Below are 23,541 nucleotides of genomic sequence, written 5' to 3'. Positions count from 1 at the left end.
ACTTTAGACCTCTATTACTTCTTAACTCAAGTAAATTCATTGATAAGTTGAAAAAATTAAATGTAAAATGTAATAGAAAAGAATGTTATGGCAGTATAAAATTACCTACAGCACCTGGTATTCCCAGGTGGTCTCCCATCCACGTAATAACCATGCCCAACACTGCACAGCTTACAAGATCAGACGACATTGGCCATGTGTAGTGTGGTTTGGCTGTAGGTGCTCAAAAACATTATCTTTAGACCTCTTTTACTTCTTAACTCAAGTAAATTCATTGACAAGTTGAAAGAATTAAATGTAAAATGTAATAGAAATGAATGTTTTGGCTGTATAAAATTACCTACAGCACCTGGTATTCCCAGGTGGTCTCCCATCCACGTACTAACCAGGCCCAACACTGCATAGCTTCCAAGATCAGACGAGATTGGGCATGTCCAGTATGGTTTGGCTGTAGGTGCTCAAAAAATTTAACTTTAGACCTCTATTACTTCTTAACTCAAGTAAATTCATTGATAAGTTGAAAAAATTAAATGTAAAATGTAATAGAAAAGAATGTTATGGCAGTAAAAAATTACCTACAGCACCTGGTATTCCCAGGTGGTCTCCCATCCACGTAATAACCATGCCCAACACTGCACAGCTTCCAAGATCAGACGACACTGGCCATGTCCAGTGTGGTTTGGCTGTACGTGCTCAAAAATATTAACTTTAGACCTCTTTTACTTCTTAACTCAAGTAAATTCATTGATAAGTTGAAAAAATTAAATGTAAAATGTAATAGAAAAGAATGTTATGGCTGCATAAAATTACCTACAGCACCTGGTATTCCCAGGTGGACTCACATCCAAGTTTTAACCAGGCCCAAGACTGCATAGCTTCCAAGATCAGACGAGATTGGGCATGTCCAGTGTGGTTTGGTTGTAGGTGCTCAAAAACATTAACTTTAGACCTCTATTACTTCTTAACTCAAGTAAATTCAATGATAAGTTGAAAAAATTAAATGTAAAATGTAATAGAAAAGAATGTTATGGCAGTATAAAATTTCCTACAGCACCTGGTATTCCCAGCTGGTCTCCCATCCACGAAATAACCATGCCCAACACTGCACAGCTTCCAAGATCAGACGACATTGGCCATGTCCAGTGTGGTTTGGCTGTAGGTGCTCAAAAACATTAACTTTAGACCTCTTTTACTTCTTAACTCAAGTAAATTCATTGATAAGTTGAAAAAATTAAATGTAAAATGTAATAGAAAAGAATGTTTTGGCTGCATAGAATTACCTACGGCACCTGGTATTCCCAGGGGGTCTCCCATCCAAATACTAACCAGGCCCAACACTGCATAGCTTCCAAGATCAGACGAGATTGGGCATGTCCAGTGTGGTTTGGCTGTAGGTGCTCAAGAAACGTAACTTTAGACGTCTATTACTTCTTAACTCAAGTAAATTCATTGATAAGTTGAAAAAATGAAATGTAAATTGTAATAGAAAAGAATGTTATGGCAGTATAAAATTACCTACAGCACCTGGTATTCCCAGGTGGTCTCCCATCCAAGTACTAACCAGGCCCAACACTGCAAAGCTTCCAAGATCAGACGAGATTGGGCATGTCCAGTGTGGTTTGGCTCTACTTGCTCAAAACCATTAACTTTAGACCTCTTTTACTTCTTAACTCAAGTAAATTTATTGATAAGTTGAAAAAATTAAATGTAAAATGTAATACAAAAGAATGTTATGTAAGTATAAAATTTCCTACAGCATCTGGTATTCCCAGGTGGTCTCCCATCCAAGTACTAACCAGGCCCAACACTGCATAGCTTCCAAGATCAGATGAGATTGGGCATGTCCAGAGTGGTTTGGCTGTAGGTGCTGAAACACATTAACTTTAGACCTCTTTTACTTCTTAACTCAAGTAAATTCATTGACAAGTTGAAAAAATTAAATGTAAAATGTAATAGAAATGAATGTTTTGGCTGTATAAAATTACCTACAGCACCTGGTATTCCCAGGTGGTCTCCCATCCACGTACTAACCAGGCCCAACACTGCATAGCTTCCAAGATCAGACGAGATAGGGCATGTCCAGTATGGTTTGGCTGTAAGTGCTCAAAAAACTTAACTTTAGACCTCTATTACTTCTTAACTCAAGTAAATTCATTGATAAGTTGAAAAAATTAAATGTAAAATGTAATAGAAAAGAATGTTATGGCAGTAAAAAATTACCTACAGCACCTGGTATTCCCAGGTGATCTCCCATCCACGTAATAACCATGCCCAACACTGCACAGCTTCCAAGATCAGACGACATTGGCCATGTCTAGTGTGGTTTGGCTGTAGGTGCTCAACAACATTATCTTTAGACCTATTTTACTTCTTAACTCAAGTAAATTCATTGACAAGTTGAAAGAATTAAATGTAAAATGTAATAGAAATGAATATTTTGGCTGTATAAAATTACCTACAGCACCTGGTATTCCCAGGTGGTCTCCCATCCACGTACTAACCAGGCCCAACACTGCATAGCTTCCAAGATCAGATGAGATTGGGCATGTCCAGTATGGTTTGGCTGTAGGTGCTCAAAAAATTTAACTTTAGACCTCTATTACTTCTTAACTCAAGTAAATTCATTGATAAGTTGAAAAAATTAAATGTAAAATGTAATAGAAAAGAATGTTATGGCAGTAAAAAATTACCTACAGCACCTGGTATTCCCAGGTGGTCTCCCATCCACGTAATAACCATGCCCAACACTGCACAGCTTCCAAGATCAGACGACACTGGCCATGTCCAGTGTGGTTTGGCTGTACGTGCTCAAAAATATTAACTTTAGACCTCTTTTACTTCTTAACTCAAGTAAATTCATTGATAAGTTGAAAAAATTAAATGTAAAATGTAATAGAAAAGAATGTTATGGCTGCATAAAATTACCTACAGCACCTGGTATTCCCAGGTGGACTCACATCCAAGTTTTAACCAGGCCCAAGACTGCATAGCTTCCAAGATCAGACGAGATTGGGCATGTCCAGTGTGGTTTGGTTGTAGGTGCTCAAAAACATTAACTTTAGACCTCTATTACTTCTTAACTCAAGTAAATTCAATGATAAGTTGAAAAAATTAAATGTAAAATGTAATAGAAAAGAATGTTATGGCAGTATAAAATTTCCTACAGCACCTGGTATTCCCAGCTGGTCTCCCATCCACGAAATAACCATGCCCAACACTGCACAGCTTCCAAGATCAGACGACATTGGCCATGTCCAGTGTGGTTTGGCTGTAGGTGCTCAAAAACATTAACTTTAGACCTCTTTTACTTCTTAACTCAAGTAAATTCATTGATAAGTTGAAAAAATTAAATGTAAAATGTAATAGAAAAGAATGTTTTGGCTGCATAGAATTACCTACGGCACCTGGTATTCCCAGGGGGTCTCCCATCCAAATACTAACCAGGCCCAACACTGCATAGCTTCCAAGATCAGACGAGATTGGGCATGTCCAGTGTGGTTTGGCTGTAGGTGCTCAAGAAACGTAACTTTAGACGTCTATTACTTCTTAACTCAAGTAAATTCATTGATAAGTTGAAAAAATGAAATGTAAATTGTAATAGAAAAGAATGTTATGGCAGTATAAAATTACCTACAGCACCTGGTATTCCCAGGTGGTCTCCCATCCAAGTACTAACCAGGCCCAACACTGCAAAGCTTCCAAGATCAGACGAGATTGGGCATGTCCAGTGTGGTTTGGCTCTACTTGCTCAAAACCATTAACTTTAGACCTCTTTTACTTCTTAACTCAAGTAAATTTATTGATAAGTTGAAAAAATTAAATGTAAAATGTAATACAAAAGAATGTTATGTAAGTATAAAATTTCCTACAGCATCTGGTATTCCCAGGTGGTCTCCCATCCAAGTACTAACCAGGCCCAACACTGCATAGCTTCCAAGATCAGATGAGATTGGGCATGTCCAGAGTGGTTTGGCTGTAGGTGCTGAAACACATTAACTTTAGACCTCTTTTACTTCTTAACTCAAGTAAATTCATTGACAAGTTGAAAAAATTAAATGTAAAATGTAATAGAAATGAATGTTTTGGCTGTATAAAATTACCTACAGCACCTGGTATTCCCAGGTGGTCTCCCATCCACGTACTAACCAGGCCCAACACTGCATAGCTTCCAAGATCAGACGAGATAGGGCATGTCCAGTATGGTTTGGCTGTAAGTGCTCAAAAAACTTAACTTTAGACCTCTATTACTTCTTAACTCAAGTAAATTCATTGATAAGTTGAAAAAATTAAATGTAAAATGTAATAGAAAAGAATGTTATGGCAGTATAAAATTACCTACAGCACCTGGTATTCCCAGGTGATCTCCCATCCACGTAATAACCATGCCCAACACTGCACAGCTTCCAAGATCAGACGACATTGGCCATGTCTAGTGTGGTTTGGCTGTAGGTGCTCAACAACATTATCTTTAGACCTATTTTACTTCTTAACTCAAGTAAATTCATTGACAAGTTGAAAGAATTAAATGTAAAATGTAATAGAAATGAATATTTTGGCTGTATAAAATTACCTACAGCACCTGGTATTCCCAGGTGGTCTCCCATCCACGTACTAACCAGGCCCAACACTGCATAGCTTCCAAGATCAGATGAGATTGGGCATGTCCAGTATGGTTTGGCTGTAGGTGCTCAAAAAATTTAACTTTAGACCTCTATTACTTCTTAACTCAAGTAAATTAATTGATAAGTTGAAAAAATTAAATGTAAAATGTAATAGAAAAGAATGTTATGGCAGTAAAAAATTGCCTACAGCACCTGGTATTCCCAGGTGGTCTCCCATCCACGTAATAACCATGTCCAACACTGCACAGCTTCCAAGATCAAACGACATTGGCCATGTCTAGTGTGGTTTGGTTGTAGGTGCTCAAAAACATTATCTTTAGACCTCTTTTACTTCTTAACTCAAGTAAATTCATTGATAAGTTGAAAAAATTAAATGTAAAATGTAATAGAAAAGAATGTTATGGCAGTATAAAATTACCTACAGCACCTGGTATTCCCAGGTGGTTTCCCATCCAAGTACTAACCATGCCCAACACTGCATAGCTTCCAAGATCAGACAACACTGGCCATGTCCAGTGTGGTTTGGCTGTACGTGCTCAAAAATATTAACTTTAGACCTCTTTTATTTCTTAACTCAAGTAAATTCATTGATAAGTTGAAAAAATGTAATGTAAAATGTAATAGAAAAGAATGTTATGGCTGCATAAAATTACCTACAGCACGTGGTATTCCCAGGTGGACTCACAACCAAGTTTTAACCAGGCCCAACACTGCATAGCTTCCAAGATCAGACGAGATTGGGCATGTCCAGGGTGGTTTGGTTGTAGGTGCTCAAAAACATTAACTTTAGACCTCTATTACTTCTTAACTCAAGTAAATTCATTGATAAGTTGAAAAAATTAAATGTAAAATGTAATAGAAAAGAATGTTATGGCAGTATAAAACTACCTACTGCACCTGGTTTTCCCAGGTGGTCTCCCATCCAAGTACTAACCAGGCCCAACACTGCATAGCTACCAAGATCAAATCAGATTGGGCATGTCCAGTGTAGATTGGCTGTAGGTGCTCAAAAGCATTAACTTTAGACCTCTTTTACTTCTTAACTCAAGTAAATTCATTGATAAGTTGAAAAAATTAAATGTAAAATGTAATAGAAAAGAATGTTATGGCAGTATAAAATAACCTACAGTACCTGGTATTCCCAGCTGGTCTCCCATCCACGTAATAACCATGCCCAACACTGCACAGCTTTCAAGATCAGACGACATTGGCCATGTCCAGTGTGGTTTGGCTGTAGGTGCTCAAAAACCTTAACTTTAGACCTCTTTTACTTCTTAACTCAAGTATATTCATTGATAAGTTGAAAAAATTAAATGTAAAATATAATAGAAAAGAATGTTATGGCAGTATAAAATTACATACAGCACCTGGTATTCCCAGGTGGTTTCCCATGCAAGTACTAACCATGTCCAACACTGCATAGCTTCCAAGATCAGACGACATTGGCCATGTCCAGTGTGGTTTGGCTGTAAGTGCTCAAAAATATTAACTTTAGACCTCTTTTACTTCTTAACTCAAGTAAATTAATTGATAAGTTGAAAAAATTAAATGTAAAATGTAATAGAAAAGAATGTTATGTCAGGATAAAATTACATACAGCATCAGGTATCCCCAGGTGGTCTCCCATCCAAGTACTAACCAGGCCCCACACTGCATAGCTTCCAAGATCAGACGAGATTGGGCATGTCCAGAGTGGTTTGGCTGTAGGTGCTCAAAAACATTAACTTTAGCCCTCTTTTACTTCTTAACTCAAGTAAATTCATTGATAAGTTGAAAAAATTAAATGTAAAATTTAATAGAAAAGAATGTTATGGCAGTATAAAATTACCTACAGCACCTGTTATTCCCAGGTGGTCTCCCATCCAAATACTAACCGGGCCCAACTCTGCATAGCTTCCAAGATCAGACGAGATTGGGCATGTCCAGTGTGGTTTGACTGTAGGTGCCCAAAAACATTAACTTTAGACCTCTTTTACTTCTTAACTCAAGTAAATTCATTGATAAGTTGAAAAAATTAAATGTAAAATTTAATAGAAAAGAATGTTATGGCAGTATAAAATTACCTACAGCACCTGTTATTCCCAGGTGGTCTCCCATTCAAGTACTAACCAAGCCCAACACTGCATAGCTTCCAAAATCAGACGAGATTGGGCATGTCCAGTGTGGTTTGGCTCTAGGTGCTCAAAACCATTAACTTTAGACCTCTTTTACTTCTTAACTCAAGTAAATTTATTGATAAGTTGAAAAATTAAATGTAAAATGTAATACAAAAGAATGTTATGTCAGTATAAAATTACCTACAGCACCTGGTATTCCCAGGTGGTCTCCCATCCACGTAATAACCATGCCCAACACTGCACAGCTTCCAAGATCAGACGACATTGGCCATGTCTAGTGTGGTTTGGCTGTAGGTGCTCAAAAACATTATCTTTAGACCTCTTTTACTTCTTAACTCAAGTAAATTCATTGATAAGTTGAAAAAATGTAATGTAAAATGTAATAGAAAAGAATGTTATGGCTGCATAAAATTAACTACAGCACCTGGTATTCCCAGGTGGACTCACAACCAAGTTTTAACCAGGCCCAACACTGCATAGCTTCCAAGATCAGACGAGATTGGGCATGTCCAGGGTGGTTTGGTTGTAGGTGCTCAAAAACATTAACTTTAGACCTCTATTACTTCTTAACTCAAGTAAATTCATTGATTAGTTGAAAAAATTAAATGTAAAATGTAATAGAAAAGAATGTTATGGCAGTATAAAATTACCTACAGCACCTGGTATTCCCAGCTGGTCTCCCATCCACGCAATAACCAGGCCCAACACTGCATAGCTTCCAAGATCAGACGAGATTGGGCATGTCCAGTGTGGTTTGGCTGTAGGTGCTCAAGAAACGTAACTTTAGACGTCTATTACTTCTTAACTCAAGTAAATTCATTGATAAGTTGAAAAAATGAAATGTAAAATGTAATAGAAAAGAATGTTATGGCAGTATAAAATTACCTACAGCACCTGGTATTCCCAGGTGGTCTCCCATCCAAGTACTAACCAGGCCCAACACTGCAAAGCTTCCAAGATCAGACGAGATTGGGGTTGTCCAGTGTGGTTTGGCTCTAGGTGCTCAAAACCATTAACTTTAGACCTCTTTTACTTCTTAACTCAAGTAAATTTATTGATAAGTTGAAAAAATTAAATGTAAAATGTAATACAAAAGAATGTTATGTAAGTATAAAATTTCCTACAGCATCTGGTATTCCCAGGTGGTCTCCCATCCAAGTACTAACCAGGCCCAACACTGCATAGCTTCCAAGTTCAGATGAGATTGGGCATGTCCAGAGTGGTTTGGCTGTAGGTGCTCAAAAACATTAACTTTAGACCTCTTTTACTTCTTAACTCATGTAAATTCATTGATAAGTTGAAAAAATTTAATGTAAAATTTAATAGAAAAGAATGTTATGGCAGTATAAAATTACCTACAGCACCTGTTATTCCCAGGTGGTCTCCCATTCGAGTACTAACCAGGCCCAACACTGCATAGCTTCCAAGATCAGACGAGATTGGGCATGTCCAGTGTGGTTTGGCTCTAGGTGCTCAAAACCATTAACTTTAGACCTCTTTTACTTCTTAACTCAAGTAAATTTATTGATAAGTTGAAAAAATTAAATGTAAAATGTAATACAAAAGAATGTTATGTAAGTATAAAATTTCCTACAGCATCTGGTATTCCCAGGTGGTCTCCCATCCAAGTACTAACCAGGCCCAACACTGCATAGCTTCCAAGTTCAGATGAGATTGGGCATGTCCAGAGTGGTTTGGCTGTAGGTGCTCAAAAACATTAACTTTAGACCTCTTTTACTTCTTAACTCAAGTAAATTCATTGACAAGTTGAAAAAATTAAATGTAAAATGTAATAGAAATGAATGTTTTGGCTGTATAAAATTACCTACAGCACCTGGTATTCCCAGGTGGTCTCCCATCCACGTACTAACCAGGCCCAACACTGCATAGCTTCCAAGATCAGACGAGATTGGGCATGTCCAGTATGGTTTGGCTGTAGGTGCTCAAAAAATTTAACTTTAGACCTCTATTACTTCTTAACTCAAGTAAATTCATTGATAAGTTTAAAAAATTAAATGTAAAATGTAATAGAAAAGAATGTTATGGCAGTAAAAAATTACCTACAGCACCTGGTATTCCCAGGTGGTCTCCCATCCACGTAATAACCATGCCCAACACTGCACAGCTTCCAAGATCAGACGACACTGGCCATGTCCAGTGTGGTTTGGCTGTACGTGCTCAAAAATATTAACTTTAGACCTCTTTTACTTCTTAACTCAAGTAAATTCATTGATAAGTTGAAAAAATTAAATGTAAAATGTAATAGAAAAGAATGTTATGGCTGCATAAAATTACCTACAGCACCTGGTATTCCCAGGTGGACTCACATCCAAGTTTTAACCAGGCCCAAGACTGCATAGCTTCCAAGATCAGACGAGATTGGGCATGTCCAGTGTGGTTTGGTTGTAGGTGCTCAAAAACATTAACTTTAGACCTCTATTACTTCTTAACTCAAGTAAATTCAATGATAAGTTGAAAAAATTAAATGTAAAATGTAATAGAAAAGAATGTTATGGCAGTATAAAATTTCCTACAGCACCTGGTATTCCCAGCTGGTCTCCCATCCACGAAATAACCATGCCCAACACTGCACAGCTTCCAAGATCAGACGACATTGGCCATGTCCAGTGTGGTTTGGCTGTAGGTGCTCAAAAACATTAACTTTAGACCTCTTTTACTTCTTAACTCAAGTAAATTCATTGATAAGTTGAAAAAATTAAATGTAAAATGTAATAGAAAAGAATGTTTTGGCTGCATAGAATTACCTACGGCACCTGGTATTCCCAGGGGGTCTCCCATCCAAATACTAACCAGGCCCAACACTGCATAGCTTCCAAGATCAGACAAGATTGGGCATGTCCAGTGTGGTTTGGCTGTAGGTGCTCAAGAAACGTAACTTTAGACGTCTATTACTTCTTAACTCAAGTAAATTCATTGATAAGTTGAAAAAATGAAATGTAAATTGTAATAGAAAAGAATGTTATGGCAGTATAAAATTACCTACAGCACCTGGTATTCCCAGGTGGTCTCCCATCCAAGTACTAACCAGGCCCAACACTGCAAAGCTTCCAAGATCAGACGAGATTGGGCATGTCCAGAGTGGTTTGGCTGTAGGTGCTGAAACACATTAACTTTAGACCTCTTTTACTTCTTAACTCAAGTAAATTCATTGACAAGTTGAAAAAATTAAATGTAAAATGTAATAGAAATGAATGTTTTGGCTGTATAAAATTACCTACAGCACCTGGTATTCCCAGGTGGTCTCCCATCCACGTACTAACCAGGCCCAACACTGCATAGCTTCCAAGATCAGACGAGATAGGGCATGTCCAGTATGGTTTGGCTGTAAGTGCTCAAAAAACTTAACTTTAGACCTCTATTACTTCTTAACTCAAGTAAATTCATTGATAAGTTGAAAAAATTAAATGTAAAATGTAATAGAAAAGAATGTTATGGCAGTATAAAATTACCTACAGCACCTGGTATTCACAGGTGATCTCCCATCCACGTAATAACCATGCCCAACACTGCACAGCTTCCAAGATCAGACGACATTGGCCATGTCTAGTGTGGTTTGGCTGTAGGTGCTCAACAACATTATCTTTAGACCTATTTTACTTCTTAACTCAAGTAAATTCATTGACAAGTTGAAAGAATTAAATGTAAAATGTAATAGAAATGAATATTTTGGCTGTATAAAATTACCTACAGCACCTGGTATTCCCAGGTGGTCTCCCATCCACGTACTAACCAGGCCCAACACTGCATAGCTTCCAAGATCAGATGAGATTGGGCATGTCCAGTATGGTTTGGCTGTAGGTGCTCAAAAAATTTAACTTTAGACCTCTATTACTTCTTAACTCAAGTAAATTAATTGATAAGTTGAAAAAATTAAATGTAAAATGTAATAGAAAAGAATGTTATGGCAGTAAAAAATTGCCTACAGCACCTGGTATTCCCAGGTGGTCTCCCATCCACGTAATAACCATGTCCAACACTGCACAGCTTCCAAGATCAAACGACATTGGCCATGTCTAGTGTGGTTTGGTTGTAGGTGCTCAAAAACATTATCTTTAGACCTCTTTTACTTCTTAACTCAAGTAAATTCATTGATAAGTTGATAAAATGTAATGTAAAATGTAATAGAAAAGAATGTTATGGCTGCATAAAATTACCTACAGCACGTGGTATTCCCAGGTGGACTCACAACCAAGTTTTAACCAGGCCCAACACTGCATAGCTTCCAAGATCAGACGAGATTGGGCATGTCCAGGGTGGTTTGGTTGTAGGTGCTCAAAAACATTAACTTTAGACCTCTATTACTTCTTAACTCAAGTAAATTCATTGATAAGTTGAAAAAATTAAATGTAAAATGTAATAGAAAAGAATGTTATGGCAGTATAAAACTACCTACTGCACCTGGTTTTCCCAGGTGGTCTCCCATCCAAGTACTAACCAGGCCCAACACTGCATAGCTACCAAGATCAAATCAGATTGGGCATGTCCAGTGTAGATTGGCTGTAGGTGCTCAAAAGCATTAACTTTAGACCTCTTTTACTTCTTAACTCAAGTAAATTCATTGATAAGTTGAAAAAATTAAATGTAAAATGTAATAGAAAAGAATGTTATGGCAGTATAAAATAACCTACAGTACCTGGTATTCCCAGCTGGTCTCCCATCCACGTAATAACCATGCCCAACACTGCACAGCTTTCAAGATCAGACGACATTGGCCATGTCCAGTGTGGTTTGGCTGTAGGTGCTCAAAAACCTTAACTTTAGACCTCTTTTACTTCTTAACTCAAGTATATTCATTGATAAGTTGAAAAAATTAAATGTAAAATATAATAGAAAAGAATGTTATGGCAGTATAAAATTACATACAGCACCTGGTATTCCCAGGTGGTTTCCCATGCAAGTACTAACCATGTCCAACACTGCATAGCTTCCAAGATCAGACGACATTGGCCATGTCCAGTGTGGTTTGGCTGTAAGTGCTCAAAAATATTAACTTTAGACCTCTTTTACTTCTTAACTCAAGTAAATTAATTGATAAGTTGAAAAAATTAAATGTAAAATGTAATAGAAAAGAATGTTATGTCAGTATAAAATTACATACAGCATCAGGTATCCCCAGGTGGTCTCCCATCCAAGTACTAACCAGGCCCCACACTGCATAGCTTCCAAGATCAGACGAGATTGGGCATGTCCAGAGTGGTTTGGCTGTAGGTGCTCAAAAACATTAACTTTAGCCCTCTTTTACTTCTTAACTCAAGTAAATTCATTGATAAGTTGAAAAAATTAAATGTAAAATTTAATAGAAAAGAATGTTATGGCAGTATAAAATTACCTACAGCACTTGGTATTCCCAGGTGGTCTCCCATCCAAATACTAACCGGGCCCAACTCTGCATAGCTTCCAAGATAAGACGAGATTGGGCATGTCCAGTGTGGTTTGACTGTAGGTGCCCAAAAACATTAACTTTAGACCTCTTTTACTTCTTAACTCAAGTAAATTCATTGATAAGTTGAAAAAATTAAATGTAAAATTTAATAGAAAAGAATGTTATGGCAGTATAAAATTACCTACAGCACCTGTTATTCCCAGGTGGTCTCCCATTCAAGTACTAACCAAGCCCAACACTGCATAGCTTCCAAAATCAGACGAGATTGGGCATGTCCAGTGTGGTTTGGCTCTAGGTGCTCAAAACCATTAACTTTAGACCTCTTTTACTTCTTAACTCAAGTAAATTTATTGATAAGTTGAAAAATTAAATGTAAAATGTAATACAAAAGAATGTTATGTCAGTATAAAATTACCTACAGCACCTGGTATTCCCAGGTGGTCTCCCATCCACGTAATAACCATGCCCAACACTGCACAGCTTCCAAGATCAGACGACATTGGCCATGTCTAGTGTGGTTTGGCTGTAGGTGCTCAAAAACATTATCTTTAGACCTCTTTTACTTCTTAACTCAAGTAAATTCATTGATAAGTTGAAAAAATGTAATGTAAAATGTAATAGAAAAGAATGTTATGGCTGCATAAAATTAACTACAGCACCTGGTATTCCCAGGTGGACTCACAACCAAGTTTTAACCAGGCCCAACACTGCATAGCTTCCAAGATCAGACGAGATTGGGCATGTCCAGGGTGGTTTGGTTGTAGGTGCTCAAAAACATTAACTTTAGACCTCTATTACTTCTTAACTCAAGTAAATTCATTGATTAGTTGAAAAAATTAAATGTAAAATGTAATAGAAAAGAATGTTATGGCAGTATAAAATTACCTACAGCACCTGGTATTCCCAGCTGGTCTCCCATCCACGCAATAACCAGGCCCAACACTGCATAGCTTCCAAGATCAGACGAGATTGGGCATGTCCAGTGTGGTTTGGCTGTAGGTGCTCAAGAAACGTAACTTTAGACGTCTATTACTTCTTAACTCAAGTAAATTCATTGATAAGTTGAAAAAATGAAATGTAAAATGTAATAGAAAAGAATGTTATGGCAGTATAAAATTACCTACAGCACCTGGTATTCCCAGGTGGTCTCCCATCCAAGTACTAACCAGGCCCAACACTGCAAAGCTTCCAAGATCAGACGAGATTGGGGTTGTCCAGTGTGGTTTGGCTCTAGGTGCTCAAAACCATTAACTTTAGACCTCTTTTACTTCTTAACTCAAGTAAATTTATTGATAAGTTGAAAAAATTAAATGTAAAATGTAATACAAAAGAATGTTATGTAAGTATAAAATTTCCTACAGCATCTGGTATTCCCAGGTGGTCTCCCATCCAAGTACTAACCAGGCCCAACACTGCATAGCTTCCAAGTTCAGATGAGATTGGGCATGTCCAGAGTGGTTTGGCTGTAGGTGCTCAAAAACATTAACTTTAGACCTCTTTTACTTCTTAACTCATGTAAATTCATTGATAAGTTGAAAAAATTTAATGTAAAATTTAATAGAAAAGAATGTTATGGCAGTATAAAATTACCTACAGCACCTGTTATTCCCAGGTGGTCTCCCATTCGAGTACTAACCAGGCCCAACACTGCATAGCTTCCAAGATCAGACGAGATTGGGCATGTCCAGTGTGGTTTGGCTCTAGGTGCTCAAAACCATTAACTTTAGACCTCTTTTACTTCTTAACTCAAGTAAATTTATTGATAAGTTGAAAAAATTAAATGTAAAATGTAATACAAAAGAATGTTATGTAAGTATAAAATTTCCTACAGCATCTGGTATTCCCAGGTGGTCTCCCATCCAAGTACTAACCAGGCCCAACACTGCATAGCTTCCAAGTTCAGATGAGATTGGGCATGTCCAGAGTGGTTTGGCTGTAGGTGCTCAAAAACATTAACTTTAGACCTCTTTTACTTCTTAACTCAAGTAAATTCATTGACAAGTTGAAAAAATTAAATGTAAAATGTAATAGAAATGAATGTTTTGGCTGTATAAAATTACCTACAGCACCTGGTATTCCCAGGTGGTCTCCCATCCACGTACTAACCAGGCCCAACACTGCATAGCTTCCAAGATCAGACGAGATTGGGCATGTCCAGTATGGTTTGGCTGTAGGTGCTCAAAAAACTTAACTTTAGACCTCTATTACTTCTTAACTCAAGTAAATTCATTGATAAGTTGAAAAAATTAAATGTAAAATGTAATAGAAAAGAATGTTATGGCAGTATAAAATTACCTACAGCACCTGGTATTCCCAGGTGGTCTCCCATCCACGTAATAACCATGCCCAACACTGCACAGCTTACAAGATCAGACGACATTGGCCATGTCTAGTGTGGTTTGGCTGTAGGTGCTCAAAAACATTATCTTTAGACCTCTTTTACTTCTTAACTCAAGTAAATTCATTGACAAGTTGAAAGAATTAAATGTAAAATGTAATAGAAATGAATGTTTTGGCTGTATAAAATTACCTACAGCACCTGGTATTCCCAGCTGGTCTCCCATCCACGAAATAACCATGCCCAACACTGCACAGCTTCCAAGATCAGACGACATTGGCCATGTCCAGTGTGGTTTGGCTGTAGGTGCTCAAAAACATTAACTTTAGACCTCTTTTACTTCTTAACTCAAGTAAATTCATTGATAAGTTGAAAAAATTAAATGTAAAATGTAATAGAAAAGAATGTTTTGGCTGCATAGAATTACCTACGGCACCTGGTATTCCCAGGGGGTCTCCCATCCAAATACTAACCAGGCCCAACACTGCATAGCTTCCAAGATCAGACAAGATTGGGCATGTCCAGTGTGGTTTGGCTGTAGGTGCTCAAGAAACGTAACTTTAGACGTCTATTACTTCTTAACTCAAGTAAATTCATTGATAAGTTGAAAAAATGAAATGTAAATTGTAATAGAAAATAATGTTATGGCAGTATAAAATTACCTACAGCACCTGGTATTCCCAGGTGGTCTCCCATCCAAGTACTAACCAGGCCCAACACTGCAAAGCTTCCAAGATCAGACGAGATTGGGCATGTCCAGTGTGGTTTGGCTCTACTTGCTCAAAACCATTAACTTTAGACCTCTTTTACTTCTTAACTCAAGTAAATTTATTGATAAGTTGAAAAAATTAAATGTAAAATGTAATACAAAAGAATGTTATGTAAGTATAAAATTTCCTACAGCATCTGGTATTCCCAGGTGGTCTCCCATCCAAGTACTAACCAGGCCCAACACTGCATAGCTTCCAAGATCAGATGAGATTGGGCATGTCCAGAGTGGTTTGGCTGTAGGTGCTGAAACACATTAACTTTAGACCTCTTTTACTTCTTAACTCAAGTAAATTCATTGACAAGTTGAAAAAATTAAATGTAAAATGTAATAGAAATGAATGTTTTGGCTGTATAAAATTACCTACAGCACCTGGTATTCCCAGGTGGTCTCCCATCCACGTACTAACCAGGCCCAACACTGCATAGCTTCCAAGATCAGACGAGATAGGGCATGTCCAGTATGGTTTGGCTGTAAGTGCTCAAAAAACTTAACTTTAGACCTCTATTACTTCTTAACTCAAGTAAATTCATTGATAAGTTGAAAAAATTAAATGTAAAATGTAATAGAAAAGAATGTTATGGCAGTATAAAATTACCTACAGCACCTGGTATTCCCAGGTGATCTCCCATCCACGTAATAACCATGCCCAACACTGCACAGCTTCCAAGATCAGACGACATTGGCCATGTCTAGTGTGGTTTGGCTGTAGGTGCTCAACAACATTATCTTTAGACCTATTTTACTTCTTAACTCAAGTAAATTCATTGACAAGTTGAAAGAATTAAATGTAAAATGTAATAGAAATGAATATTTTGGCTGTATAAAATTACCTACAGCACCTGGTATTCCCAGGTGGTCTCCCATCCACGTACTAACCAGGCCCAACACTGCATAGCTTCCAAGATCAGATGAGATTGGGCATGTCCAGTATGGTTTGGCTGTAGGTGCTCAAAAAAATTAACTTTAGACCTCTATTACTTCTTAACTCAAGTAAATTAATTGATAAGTTGAAAAAATTAAATGTAAAATGTAATAGAAAAGAATGTTATGGCAGTAAAAAATTGCCTACAGCACCTGGTATTCCCAGGTGGTCTCCCATCCACGTAATAACCATGTCCAACACTGCACAGCTTCCAAGATCAAACGACATTGGCCATGTCTAGTGTGGTTTGGTTGTAGGTGCTCAAAAACATTATCTTTAGACCTCTTTTACTTCTTAACTCAAGTAAATTCATTGATAAGTTGAAAAAATGTAATGTAAAATGTAATAGAAAAGAATGTTATGGCTGCATAAAATTACCTACAGCACGTGGTATTCCCAGGTGGACTCACAACCAAGTTTTAACCAGGCCCAACACTGCATAGCTTCCAAGATCAGACGAGATTGGGCATGTCCAGGGTGGTTTGGTTGTAGGTGCTCAAAAACATTAACTTTAGACCTCTATTACTTCTTAACTCAAGTAAATTCATTGATAAGTTGAAAAAATTAAATGTAAAATGTAATAGAAAAGAATGTTATGGCAGTATAAAACTACCTACTGCACCTGGTTTTCCCAGGTGGTCTCCCATCCAAGTACTAACCAGGCCCAACACTGCATAGCTACCAAGATCAAATCAGATTGGGCATGTCCAGTGTAGATTGGCTGTAGGTGCTCAAAAGCATTAACTTTAGACCTCTTTTACTTCTTAACTCAAGTAAATTCATTGATAAGTTGAAAAAATTAAATGTAAAATGTAATAGAAAAGAATGTTATGGCAGTATAAAATAACCTACAGTACCTGGTATTCCCAGCTGGTCTCCCATCCACGTAATAACCATGCCCAACACTGCACAGCTTTCAAGATCAGACGACATTGGCCATGTCCAGTGTGGTTTGGCTGTAGGTGCTCAAAAACCTTAACTTTAGACCTCTTTTACTTCTTAACTCAAGTATATTCATTGATAAGTTGAAAAAATTAAATGTAAAATATAATAGAAAAGAATGTTATGGCAGTATAAAATTACATACAGCACCTGGTATTCCCAGGTGGTTTCCCATGCAAGTACTAACCATGTCCAACACTGCATAGCTTCCAAGATCAGACGACATTGGCCATGTCCAGTGTGGTTTGGCTGTAAGTGCTCAAAAATATTAACTTTAGACCTCTTTTACTTCTTAACTCAAGTAAATTAATTGATAAGTTGAAAAAATTAAATGTAAAATGTAATAGAAAAGAATGTTATGTCAGGATAAAATTACATACAGCATCAGGTATCCCCAGGTGGTCTCCCATCCAAGTACTAACCAGGCCCCACACTGCATAGCTTCCAAGATCAGACGAGATTGGGCATGTCCAGAGTGGTTTGGCTGTAGGTGCTCAAAAACATTAACTTTAGCCCTCTTTTACTTCTTAACTCAAGTAAATTCATTGATAAGTTGAAAAAATTAAATGTAAAATTTAATAGAAAAGAATGTTATGGCAGTATAAAATTACCTACAGCACCTGTTATTCCCAGGTGGTCTCCCATCCAAATACTAACCGGGCCCAACTCTGCATAGCTTCCAAGATCAGACGAGATTGGGCATGTCCAGTGTGGTTTGACTGTAGGTGCCCAAAAACATTAACTTTAGACCTCTTTTACTTCTTAACTCAAGTAAATTCATTGATAAGTTGAAAAAATTAAATGTAAAATTTAATAGAAAAGAATGTTATGGCAGTATAAAATTACCTACAGCACCTGTTATTCCCAGGTGGTCTCCCATTCAAGTACTAACCAAGCCCAACACTGCATAGCTTCCAAAATCAGACGAGATTGGGCATGTCCAGTGTGGTTTGGCTCTAGGTGCTCAAAACCATTAACTTTAGACCTCTTTTACTTCTTAACTCAAGTAAATTTATTGATAAGTTGAAAAATTAAATGTAAAATGTAATACAAAAGAATGTTATGTCAGTATAAAATTACCTACAGCACCTGGTATTCCCAGGTGGTCTCCCATCCACGTAATAACCATGCCCAACACTGCACAGCTTCCAAGATCAGACGACATTGGCCATGTCTAGTGTGGTTTGGCTGTAGGTGCTCAAAAACATTATCTTTAGACCTCTTTTACTTCTTAACTCAAGTAAATTCATTGATAAGTTGAAAAAATGTAATGTAAAATGTAATAGAAAAGAATGTTATGGCTGCATAAAATTAACTACAGCACCTGGTATTCCCAGGTGGACTCACAACCAAGTTTTAACCAGGCCCAACACTGCATAGCTTCCAAGATCAGACGAGATTGGGCATGTCCAGGGTGGTTTGGTTGTAGGTGCTCAAAAACATTAACTTTAGACCTCTATTACTTCTTAACTCAAGTAAATTCATTGATTAGTTGAAAAAATTAAATGTAAAATGTAATAGAAAAGAATGTTATGGCAGTATAAAATTACCTACAGCACCTGGTATTCCCAGCTGGTCTCCCATCCACGCAATAACCAGGCCCAACACTGCATAGCTTCCAAGATCAGACGAGATTGGGCATGTCCAGTGTGGTTTGGCTGTAGGTGCTCAAGAAACGTAACTTTAGACGTCTATTACTTCTTAACTCAAGTAAATTCATTGATAAGTTGAAAAAATGAAATGTAAAATGTAATAGAAAAGAATGTTATGGCAGTATAAAATTACCTACAGCACCTGGTATTCCCAGGTGGTCTCCCATCCAAGTACTAACCAGGCCCAACACTGCAAAGCTTCCAAGATCAGACGAGATTGGGGTTGTCCAGTGTGGTTTGGCTCTAGGTGCTCAAAACCATTAACTTTAGACCTCTTTTACTTCTTAACTCAAGTAAATTTATTGATAAGTTGAAAAAATTAAATGTAAAATGTAATACAAAAGAATGTTATGTAAGTATAAAATTTCCTACAGCATCTGGTATTCCCAGGTGGTCTCCCATCCAAGTACTAACCAGGCCCAACACTGCATAGCTTCCAAGTTCAGATGAGATTGGGCATGTCCAGAGTGGTTTGGCTGTAGGTGCTCAAAAACATTAACTTTAGACCTCTTTTACTTCTTAACTCATGTAAATTCATTGATAAGTTGAAAAAATTTAATGTAAAATTTAATAGAAAAGAATGTTATGGCAGTATAAAATTACCTACAGCACCTGTTATTCCCAGGTGGTCTCCCATTCGAGTACTAACCAGGCCCAACACTGCATAGCTTCCAAGATCAGACGAGATTGGGCATGTCCAGTGTGGTTTGGCTCTAGGTGCTCAAAACCATTAACTTTAGACCTCTTTTACTTCTTAACTCAAGTAAATTTATTGATAAGTTGAAAAAATTAAATGTAAAATGTAATACAAAAGAATGTTATGTAAGTATAAAATTTCCTACAGCATCTGGTATTCCCAGGTGGTCTCCCATCCAAGTACTAACCAGGCCCAACACTGCATAGCTTCCAAGTTCAGATGAGATTGGGCATGTCCAGAGTGGTTTGGCTGTAGGTGCTCAAAAACATTAACTTTAGACCTCTTTTACTTCTTAACTCAAGTAAATTCATTGACAAGTTGAAAAAATTAAATGTAAAATGTAATAGAAATGAATGTTTTGGCTGTATAAAATTACCTACAGCACCTGGTATTCCCAGGTGGTCTCCCATCCACGTACTAACCAGGCCCAACACTGCATAGCTTCCAAGATCAGACGAGATTGGGCATGTCCAGTATGGTTTGGCTGTAGGTGCTCAAAAAATTTAACTTTAGACCTCTATTACTTCTTAACTCAAGTAAATTCATTGATAAGTTTAAAAAATTAAATGTAAAATGTAATAGAAAAGAATGTTATGGCAGTAAAAAATTACCTACAGCACCTGGTATTCCCAGGTGGTCTCCCATCCACGTAATAACCATGCCCAACACTGCACAGCTTCCAAGATCAGACGACACTGGCCATGTCCAGTGTGGTTTGGCTGTACGTGCTCAAAAATATTAACTTTAGACCTCTTTTACTTCTTAACTCAAGTAAATTCATTGATAAGTTGAAAAAATTAAATGTAAAATGTAATAGAAAAGAATGTTATGGCTGCATAAAATTACCTACAGCACCTGGTATTCCCAGGTGGACTCACATCCAAGTTTTAACCAGGCCCAAGACTGCATAGCTTCCAAGATCAGACGAGATTGGGCATGTCCAGTGTGGTTTGGTTGTAGGTGCTCAAAAACATTAACTTTAGACCTCTATTACTTCTTAACTCAAGTAAATTCAATGATAAGTTGAAAAAATTAAATGTAAAATGTAATAGAAAAGAATGTTATGGCAGTATAAAATTTCCTACAGCACCTGGTATTCCCAGCTGGTCTCCCATCCACGAAATAACCATGCCCAACACTGCACAGCTTCCAAGATCAGACGACATTGGCCATGTCCAGTGTGGTTTGGCTGTAGGTGCTCAAAAACATTAACTTTAGACCTCTTTTACTTCTTAACTCAAGTAAATTCATTGATAAGTTGAAAAAATTAAATGTAAAATGTAATAGAAAAGAATGTTTTGGCTGCATAGAATTACCTACGGCACCTGGTATTCCCAGGGGGTCTCCCATCCAAATACTAACCAGGCCCAACACTGCATAGCTTCCAAGATCAGACAAGATTGGGCATGTCCAGTGTGGTTTGGCTGTAGGTGCTCAAGAAACGTAACTTTAGACGTCTATTACTTCTTAACTCAAGTAAATTCATTGATAAGTTGAAAAAATGAAATGTAAATTGTAATAGAAAAGAATGTTATGGCAGTATAAAATTACCTACAGCACCTGGTATTCCCAGGTGGTCTCCCATCCAAGTACTAACCAGGCCCAACACTGCAAAGCTTCCAAGATCAGACGAGATTGGGCATGTCCAGAGTGGTTTGGCTGTAGGTGCTGAAACACATTAACTTTAGACCTCTTTTACTTCTTAACTCAAGTAAATTCATTGACAAGTTGAAAAAATTAAATGTAAAATGTAATAGAAATGAATGTTTTGGCTGTATAAAATTACCTACAGCACCTGGTATTCCCAGGTGGTCTCCCATCCACGTACTAACCAGGCCCAACACTGCATAGCTTCCAAGATCAGACGAGATAGGGCATGTCCAGTATGGTTTGGCTGTAAGTGCTCAAAAAACTTAACTTTAGACCTCTATTACTTCTTAACTCAAGTAAATTCATTGATAAGTTGAAAAAATTAAATGTAAAATGTAATAGAAAAGAATGTTATGGCAGTATAAAATTACCTACAGCACCTGGTATTCACAGGTGATCTCCCATCCACGTAATAACCATGCCCAACACTGCACAGCTTCCAAGATCAGACGACATTGGCCATGTCTAGTGTGGTTTGGCTGTAGGTGCTCAACAACATTATCTTTAGACCTATTTTACTTCTTAACTCAAGTAAATTCATTGACAAGTTGAAAGAATTAAATGTAAAATGTAATAGAAATGAATATTTTGGCTGTATAAAATTACCTACAGCACCTGGTATTCCCAGGTGGTCTCCCATCCACGTACTAACCAGGCCCAACACTGCATAGCTTCCAAGATCAGATGAGATTGGGCATGTCCAGTATGGTTTGGCTGTAGGTGCTCAAAAAATTTAACTTTAGACCTCTATTACTTCTTAACTCAAGTAAATTAATTGATAAGTTGAAAAAATTAAATGTAAAATGTAATAGAAAAGAATGTTATGGCAGTAAAAAATTGCCTACAGCACCTGGTATTCCCAGGTGGTCTCCCATCCACGTAATAACCATGTCCAACACTGCACAGCTTCCAAGATCAAACGACATTGGCCATGTCTAGTGTGGTTTGGTTGTAGGTGCTCAAAAACATTATCTTTAGACCTCTTTTACTTCTTAACTCAAGTAAATTCATTGATAAGTTGATAAAATGTAATGTAAAATGTAATAGAAAAGAATGTTATGGCTGCATAAAATTACCTACAGCACGTGGTATTCCCAGGTGGACTCACAACCAAGTTTTAACCAGGCCCAACACTGCATAGCTTCCAAGATCAGACGAGATTGGGCATGTCCAGGGTGGTTTGGTTGTAGGTGCTCAAAAACATTAACTTTAGACCTCTATTACTTCTTAACTCAAGTAAATTCATTGATAAGTTGAAAAAATTAAATGTAAAATGTAATAGAAAAGAATGTTATGGCAGTATAAAACTACCTACTGCACCTGGTTTTCCCAGGTGGTCTCCCATCCAAGTACTAACCAGGCCCAACACTGCATAGCTACCAAGATCAAATCAGATTGGGCATGTCCAGTGTAGATTGGCTGTAGGTGCTCAAAAGCATTAACTTTAGACCTCTTTTACTTCTTAACTCAAGTAAATTCATTGATAAGTTGAAAAAATTAAATGTAAAATGTAATAGAAAAGAATGTTATGGCAGTATAAAATAACCTACAGTACCTGGTATTCCCAGCTGGTCTCCCATCCACGTAATAACCATGCCCAACACTGCACAGCTTTCAAGATCAGACGACATTGGCCATGTCCAGTGTGGTTTGGCTGTAGGTGCTCAAAAACCTTAACTTTAGACCTCTTTTACTTCTTAACTCAAGTATATTCATTGATAAGTTGAAAAAATTAAATGTAAAATATAATAGAAAAGAATGTTATGGCAGTATAAAATTACATACAGCACCTGGTATTCCCAGGTGGTTTCCCATGCAAGTACTAACCATGTCCAACACTGCATAGCTTCCAAGATCAGACGACATTGGCCATGTCCAGTGTGGTTTGGCTGTAAGTGCTCAAAAATATTAACTTTAGACCTCTTTTACTTCTTAACTCAAGTAAATTAATTGATAAGTTGAAAAAATTAAATGTAAAATGTAATAGAAAAGAATGTTATGTCAGTATAAAATTACATACAGCATCAGGTATCCCCAGGTGGTCTCCCATCCAAGTACTAACCAGGCCCCACACTGCATAGCTTCCAAGATCAGACGAGATTGGGCATGTCCAGAGTGGTTTGGCTGTAGGTGCTCAAAAACATTAACTTTAGCCCTCTTTTACTTCTTAACTCAAGTAAATTCATTGATAAGTTGAAAAAATTAAATGTAAAATTTAATAGAAAAGAATGTTATGGCAGTATAAAATTACCTACAGCACCTGTTATTCCCAGGTGGTCTCCCATTCAAGTACTAACCAGGCCCAACACTGCAAAGCTTCCAAGATCAGACGAGATTGGGCATGTCCAGTGTGGTTTTGCTCTAGGTGCTCAAAAACATTAACTTTAGACTTCTTTTACTTCTTAACTCAAGTAAATTCATTGAT

The 23,541-nt window shown here is 37.3% G+C and overlaps 57 pseudogenes; all 57 read right to left on the bottom strand.

Moving 5' to 3' along the window:
- Nucleotides 1–337: 337 nt before the first annotated feature.
- LOC148458963 (5S ribosomal RNA) lies at nucleotides 338–456 on the bottom strand (annotated as a pseudogene).
- An 821-nt stretch (nucleotides 457–1,277) lies between these two features.
- On the bottom strand, nucleotides 1,278–1,396 carry LOC148458962 (5S ribosomal RNA; annotated as a pseudogene).
- A 116-nt stretch (nucleotides 1,397–1,512) lies between these two features.
- On the bottom strand, nucleotides 1,513–1,631 carry LOC148458961 (5S ribosomal RNA; annotated as a pseudogene).
- A 116-nt stretch (nucleotides 1,632–1,747) lies between these two features.
- On the bottom strand, nucleotides 1,748–1,866 carry LOC148458960 (5S ribosomal RNA; annotated as a pseudogene).
- A 116-nt stretch (nucleotides 1,867–1,982) lies between these two features.
- LOC148458959 (5S ribosomal RNA) lies at nucleotides 1,983–2,101 on the bottom strand (annotated as a pseudogene).
- A 351-nt stretch (nucleotides 2,102–2,452) lies between these two features.
- On the bottom strand, nucleotides 2,453–2,571 carry LOC148458958 (5S ribosomal RNA; annotated as a pseudogene).
- An 821-nt stretch (nucleotides 2,572–3,392) lies between these two features.
- On the bottom strand, nucleotides 3,393–3,511 carry LOC148458957 (5S ribosomal RNA; annotated as a pseudogene).
- Nucleotides 3,512–3,627: 116 nt separating this feature from the next.
- LOC148458956 (5S ribosomal RNA) lies at nucleotides 3,628–3,746 on the bottom strand (annotated as a pseudogene).
- A 116-nt stretch (nucleotides 3,747–3,862) lies between these two features.
- On the bottom strand, nucleotides 3,863–3,981 carry LOC148458955 (5S ribosomal RNA; annotated as a pseudogene).
- A 116-nt stretch (nucleotides 3,982–4,097) lies between these two features.
- Nucleotides 4,098–4,216, bottom strand: LOC148458954 (5S ribosomal RNA; annotated as a pseudogene).
- Nucleotides 4,217–4,567: 351 nt separating this feature from the next.
- LOC148458953 (5S ribosomal RNA) lies at nucleotides 4,568–4,686 on the bottom strand (annotated as a pseudogene).
- Nucleotides 4,687–5,507: 821 nt separating this feature from the next.
- Nucleotides 5,508–5,626, bottom strand: LOC148458952 (5S ribosomal RNA; annotated as a pseudogene).
- Nucleotides 5,627–6,212: 586 nt separating this feature from the next.
- On the bottom strand, nucleotides 6,213–6,331 carry LOC148458951 (5S ribosomal RNA; annotated as a pseudogene).
- A 116-nt stretch (nucleotides 6,332–6,447) lies between these two features.
- LOC148458950 (5S ribosomal RNA) lies at nucleotides 6,448–6,566 on the bottom strand (annotated as a pseudogene).
- A 116-nt stretch (nucleotides 6,567–6,682) lies between these two features.
- On the bottom strand, nucleotides 6,683–6,801 carry LOC148458949 (5S ribosomal RNA; annotated as a pseudogene).
- A 585-nt stretch (nucleotides 6,802–7,386) lies between these two features.
- LOC148458948 (5S ribosomal RNA) lies at nucleotides 7,387–7,505 on the bottom strand (annotated as a pseudogene).
- A 116-nt stretch (nucleotides 7,506–7,621) lies between these two features.
- LOC148458947 (5S ribosomal RNA) lies at nucleotides 7,622–7,740 on the bottom strand (annotated as a pseudogene).
- Nucleotides 7,741–7,856: 116 nt separating this feature from the next.
- LOC148458946 (5S ribosomal RNA) lies at nucleotides 7,857–7,975 on the bottom strand (annotated as a pseudogene).
- A 116-nt stretch (nucleotides 7,976–8,091) lies between these two features.
- On the bottom strand, nucleotides 8,092–8,210 carry LOC148458945 (5S ribosomal RNA; annotated as a pseudogene).
- A 116-nt stretch (nucleotides 8,211–8,326) lies between these two features.
- LOC148458944 (5S ribosomal RNA) lies at nucleotides 8,327–8,445 on the bottom strand (annotated as a pseudogene).
- A 116-nt stretch (nucleotides 8,446–8,561) lies between these two features.
- On the bottom strand, nucleotides 8,562–8,680 carry LOC148458943 (5S ribosomal RNA; annotated as a pseudogene).
- An 821-nt stretch (nucleotides 8,681–9,501) lies between these two features.
- Nucleotides 9,502–9,620, bottom strand: LOC148458942 (5S ribosomal RNA; annotated as a pseudogene).
- A 116-nt stretch (nucleotides 9,621–9,736) lies between these two features.
- On the bottom strand, nucleotides 9,737–9,855 carry LOC148458941 (5S ribosomal RNA; annotated as a pseudogene).
- Nucleotides 9,856–9,971: 116 nt separating this feature from the next.
- Nucleotides 9,972–10,090, bottom strand: LOC148458940 (5S ribosomal RNA; annotated as a pseudogene).
- Nucleotides 10,091–10,441: 351 nt separating this feature from the next.
- On the bottom strand, nucleotides 10,442–10,560 carry LOC148458939 (5S ribosomal RNA; annotated as a pseudogene).
- Nucleotides 10,561–11,146: 586 nt separating this feature from the next.
- LOC148458938 (5S ribosomal RNA) lies at nucleotides 11,147–11,265 on the bottom strand (annotated as a pseudogene).
- Nucleotides 11,266–11,851: 586 nt separating this feature from the next.
- Nucleotides 11,852–11,970, bottom strand: LOC148458937 (5S ribosomal RNA; annotated as a pseudogene).
- Nucleotides 11,971–12,086: 116 nt separating this feature from the next.
- LOC148458936 (5S ribosomal RNA) lies at nucleotides 12,087–12,205 on the bottom strand (annotated as a pseudogene).
- Nucleotides 12,206–12,321: 116 nt separating this feature from the next.
- Nucleotides 12,322–12,440, bottom strand: LOC148458935 (5S ribosomal RNA; annotated as a pseudogene).
- A 585-nt stretch (nucleotides 12,441–13,025) lies between these two features.
- Nucleotides 13,026–13,144, bottom strand: LOC148458934 (5S ribosomal RNA; annotated as a pseudogene).
- Nucleotides 13,145–13,260: 116 nt separating this feature from the next.
- Nucleotides 13,261–13,379, bottom strand: LOC148458933 (5S ribosomal RNA; annotated as a pseudogene).
- Nucleotides 13,380–13,495: 116 nt separating this feature from the next.
- LOC148458932 (5S ribosomal RNA) lies at nucleotides 13,496–13,614 on the bottom strand (annotated as a pseudogene).
- Nucleotides 13,615–13,730: 116 nt separating this feature from the next.
- Nucleotides 13,731–13,849, bottom strand: LOC148458931 (5S ribosomal RNA; annotated as a pseudogene).
- A 116-nt stretch (nucleotides 13,850–13,965) lies between these two features.
- On the bottom strand, nucleotides 13,966–14,084 carry LOC148458930 (5S ribosomal RNA; annotated as a pseudogene).
- Nucleotides 14,085–14,200: 116 nt separating this feature from the next.
- Nucleotides 14,201–14,319, bottom strand: LOC148458929 (5S ribosomal RNA; annotated as a pseudogene).
- A 586-nt stretch (nucleotides 14,320–14,905) lies between these two features.
- On the bottom strand, nucleotides 14,906–15,024 carry LOC148458928 (5S ribosomal RNA; annotated as a pseudogene).
- A 116-nt stretch (nucleotides 15,025–15,140) lies between these two features.
- LOC148458927 (5S ribosomal RNA) lies at nucleotides 15,141–15,259 on the bottom strand (annotated as a pseudogene).
- A 116-nt stretch (nucleotides 15,260–15,375) lies between these two features.
- Nucleotides 15,376–15,494, bottom strand: LOC148458926 (5S ribosomal RNA; annotated as a pseudogene).
- A 116-nt stretch (nucleotides 15,495–15,610) lies between these two features.
- Nucleotides 15,611–15,729, bottom strand: LOC148458925 (5S ribosomal RNA; annotated as a pseudogene).
- Nucleotides 15,730–16,080: 351 nt separating this feature from the next.
- Nucleotides 16,081–16,199, bottom strand: LOC148458924 (5S ribosomal RNA; annotated as a pseudogene).
- Nucleotides 16,200–16,785: 586 nt separating this feature from the next.
- Nucleotides 16,786–16,904, bottom strand: LOC148458923 (5S ribosomal RNA; annotated as a pseudogene).
- A 586-nt stretch (nucleotides 16,905–17,490) lies between these two features.
- Nucleotides 17,491–17,609, bottom strand: LOC148458922 (5S ribosomal RNA; annotated as a pseudogene).
- A 116-nt stretch (nucleotides 17,610–17,725) lies between these two features.
- LOC148458921 (5S ribosomal RNA) lies at nucleotides 17,726–17,844 on the bottom strand (annotated as a pseudogene).
- A 116-nt stretch (nucleotides 17,845–17,960) lies between these two features.
- On the bottom strand, nucleotides 17,961–18,079 carry LOC148458920 (5S ribosomal RNA; annotated as a pseudogene).
- A 585-nt stretch (nucleotides 18,080–18,664) lies between these two features.
- Nucleotides 18,665–18,783, bottom strand: LOC148458919 (5S ribosomal RNA; annotated as a pseudogene).
- A 116-nt stretch (nucleotides 18,784–18,899) lies between these two features.
- Nucleotides 18,900–19,018, bottom strand: LOC148458918 (5S ribosomal RNA; annotated as a pseudogene).
- Nucleotides 19,019–19,134: 116 nt separating this feature from the next.
- On the bottom strand, nucleotides 19,135–19,253 carry LOC148458917 (5S ribosomal RNA; annotated as a pseudogene).
- Nucleotides 19,254–19,369: 116 nt separating this feature from the next.
- Nucleotides 19,370–19,488, bottom strand: LOC148458916 (5S ribosomal RNA; annotated as a pseudogene).
- Nucleotides 19,489–19,604: 116 nt separating this feature from the next.
- On the bottom strand, nucleotides 19,605–19,723 carry LOC148458915 (5S ribosomal RNA; annotated as a pseudogene).
- A 116-nt stretch (nucleotides 19,724–19,839) lies between these two features.
- On the bottom strand, nucleotides 19,840–19,958 carry LOC148458914 (5S ribosomal RNA; annotated as a pseudogene).
- Nucleotides 19,959–20,779: 821 nt separating this feature from the next.
- Nucleotides 20,780–20,898, bottom strand: LOC148458913 (5S ribosomal RNA; annotated as a pseudogene).
- A 116-nt stretch (nucleotides 20,899–21,014) lies between these two features.
- Nucleotides 21,015–21,133, bottom strand: LOC148458912 (5S ribosomal RNA; annotated as a pseudogene).
- Nucleotides 21,134–21,249: 116 nt separating this feature from the next.
- On the bottom strand, nucleotides 21,250–21,368 carry LOC148458911 (5S ribosomal RNA; annotated as a pseudogene).
- Nucleotides 21,369–21,719: 351 nt separating this feature from the next.
- LOC148458910 (5S ribosomal RNA) lies at nucleotides 21,720–21,838 on the bottom strand (annotated as a pseudogene).
- Nucleotides 21,839–22,424: 586 nt separating this feature from the next.
- LOC148458909 (5S ribosomal RNA) lies at nucleotides 22,425–22,543 on the bottom strand (annotated as a pseudogene).
- A 586-nt stretch (nucleotides 22,544–23,129) lies between these two features.
- On the bottom strand, nucleotides 23,130–23,248 carry LOC148458908 (5S ribosomal RNA; annotated as a pseudogene).
- A 116-nt stretch (nucleotides 23,249–23,364) lies between these two features.
- LOC148458907 (5S ribosomal RNA) lies at nucleotides 23,365–23,483 on the bottom strand (annotated as a pseudogene).
- Nucleotides 23,484–23,541: the final 58 nt, after the last annotated feature.

The sequence above is a fragment of the Taudactylus pleione genome, unplaced genomic scaffold (assembly GCF_031769625.1).
Source record: "Taudactylus pleione unplaced genomic scaffold, aTauple2 ptg000967l, whole genome shotgun sequence".
Taxonomy (NCBI): domain Eukaryota; kingdom Metazoa; phylum Chordata; class Amphibia; order Anura; family Myobatrachidae; genus Taudactylus; species Taudactylus pleione.
This window is presented reverse-complemented; position numbering and strand designations above follow the sequence as displayed.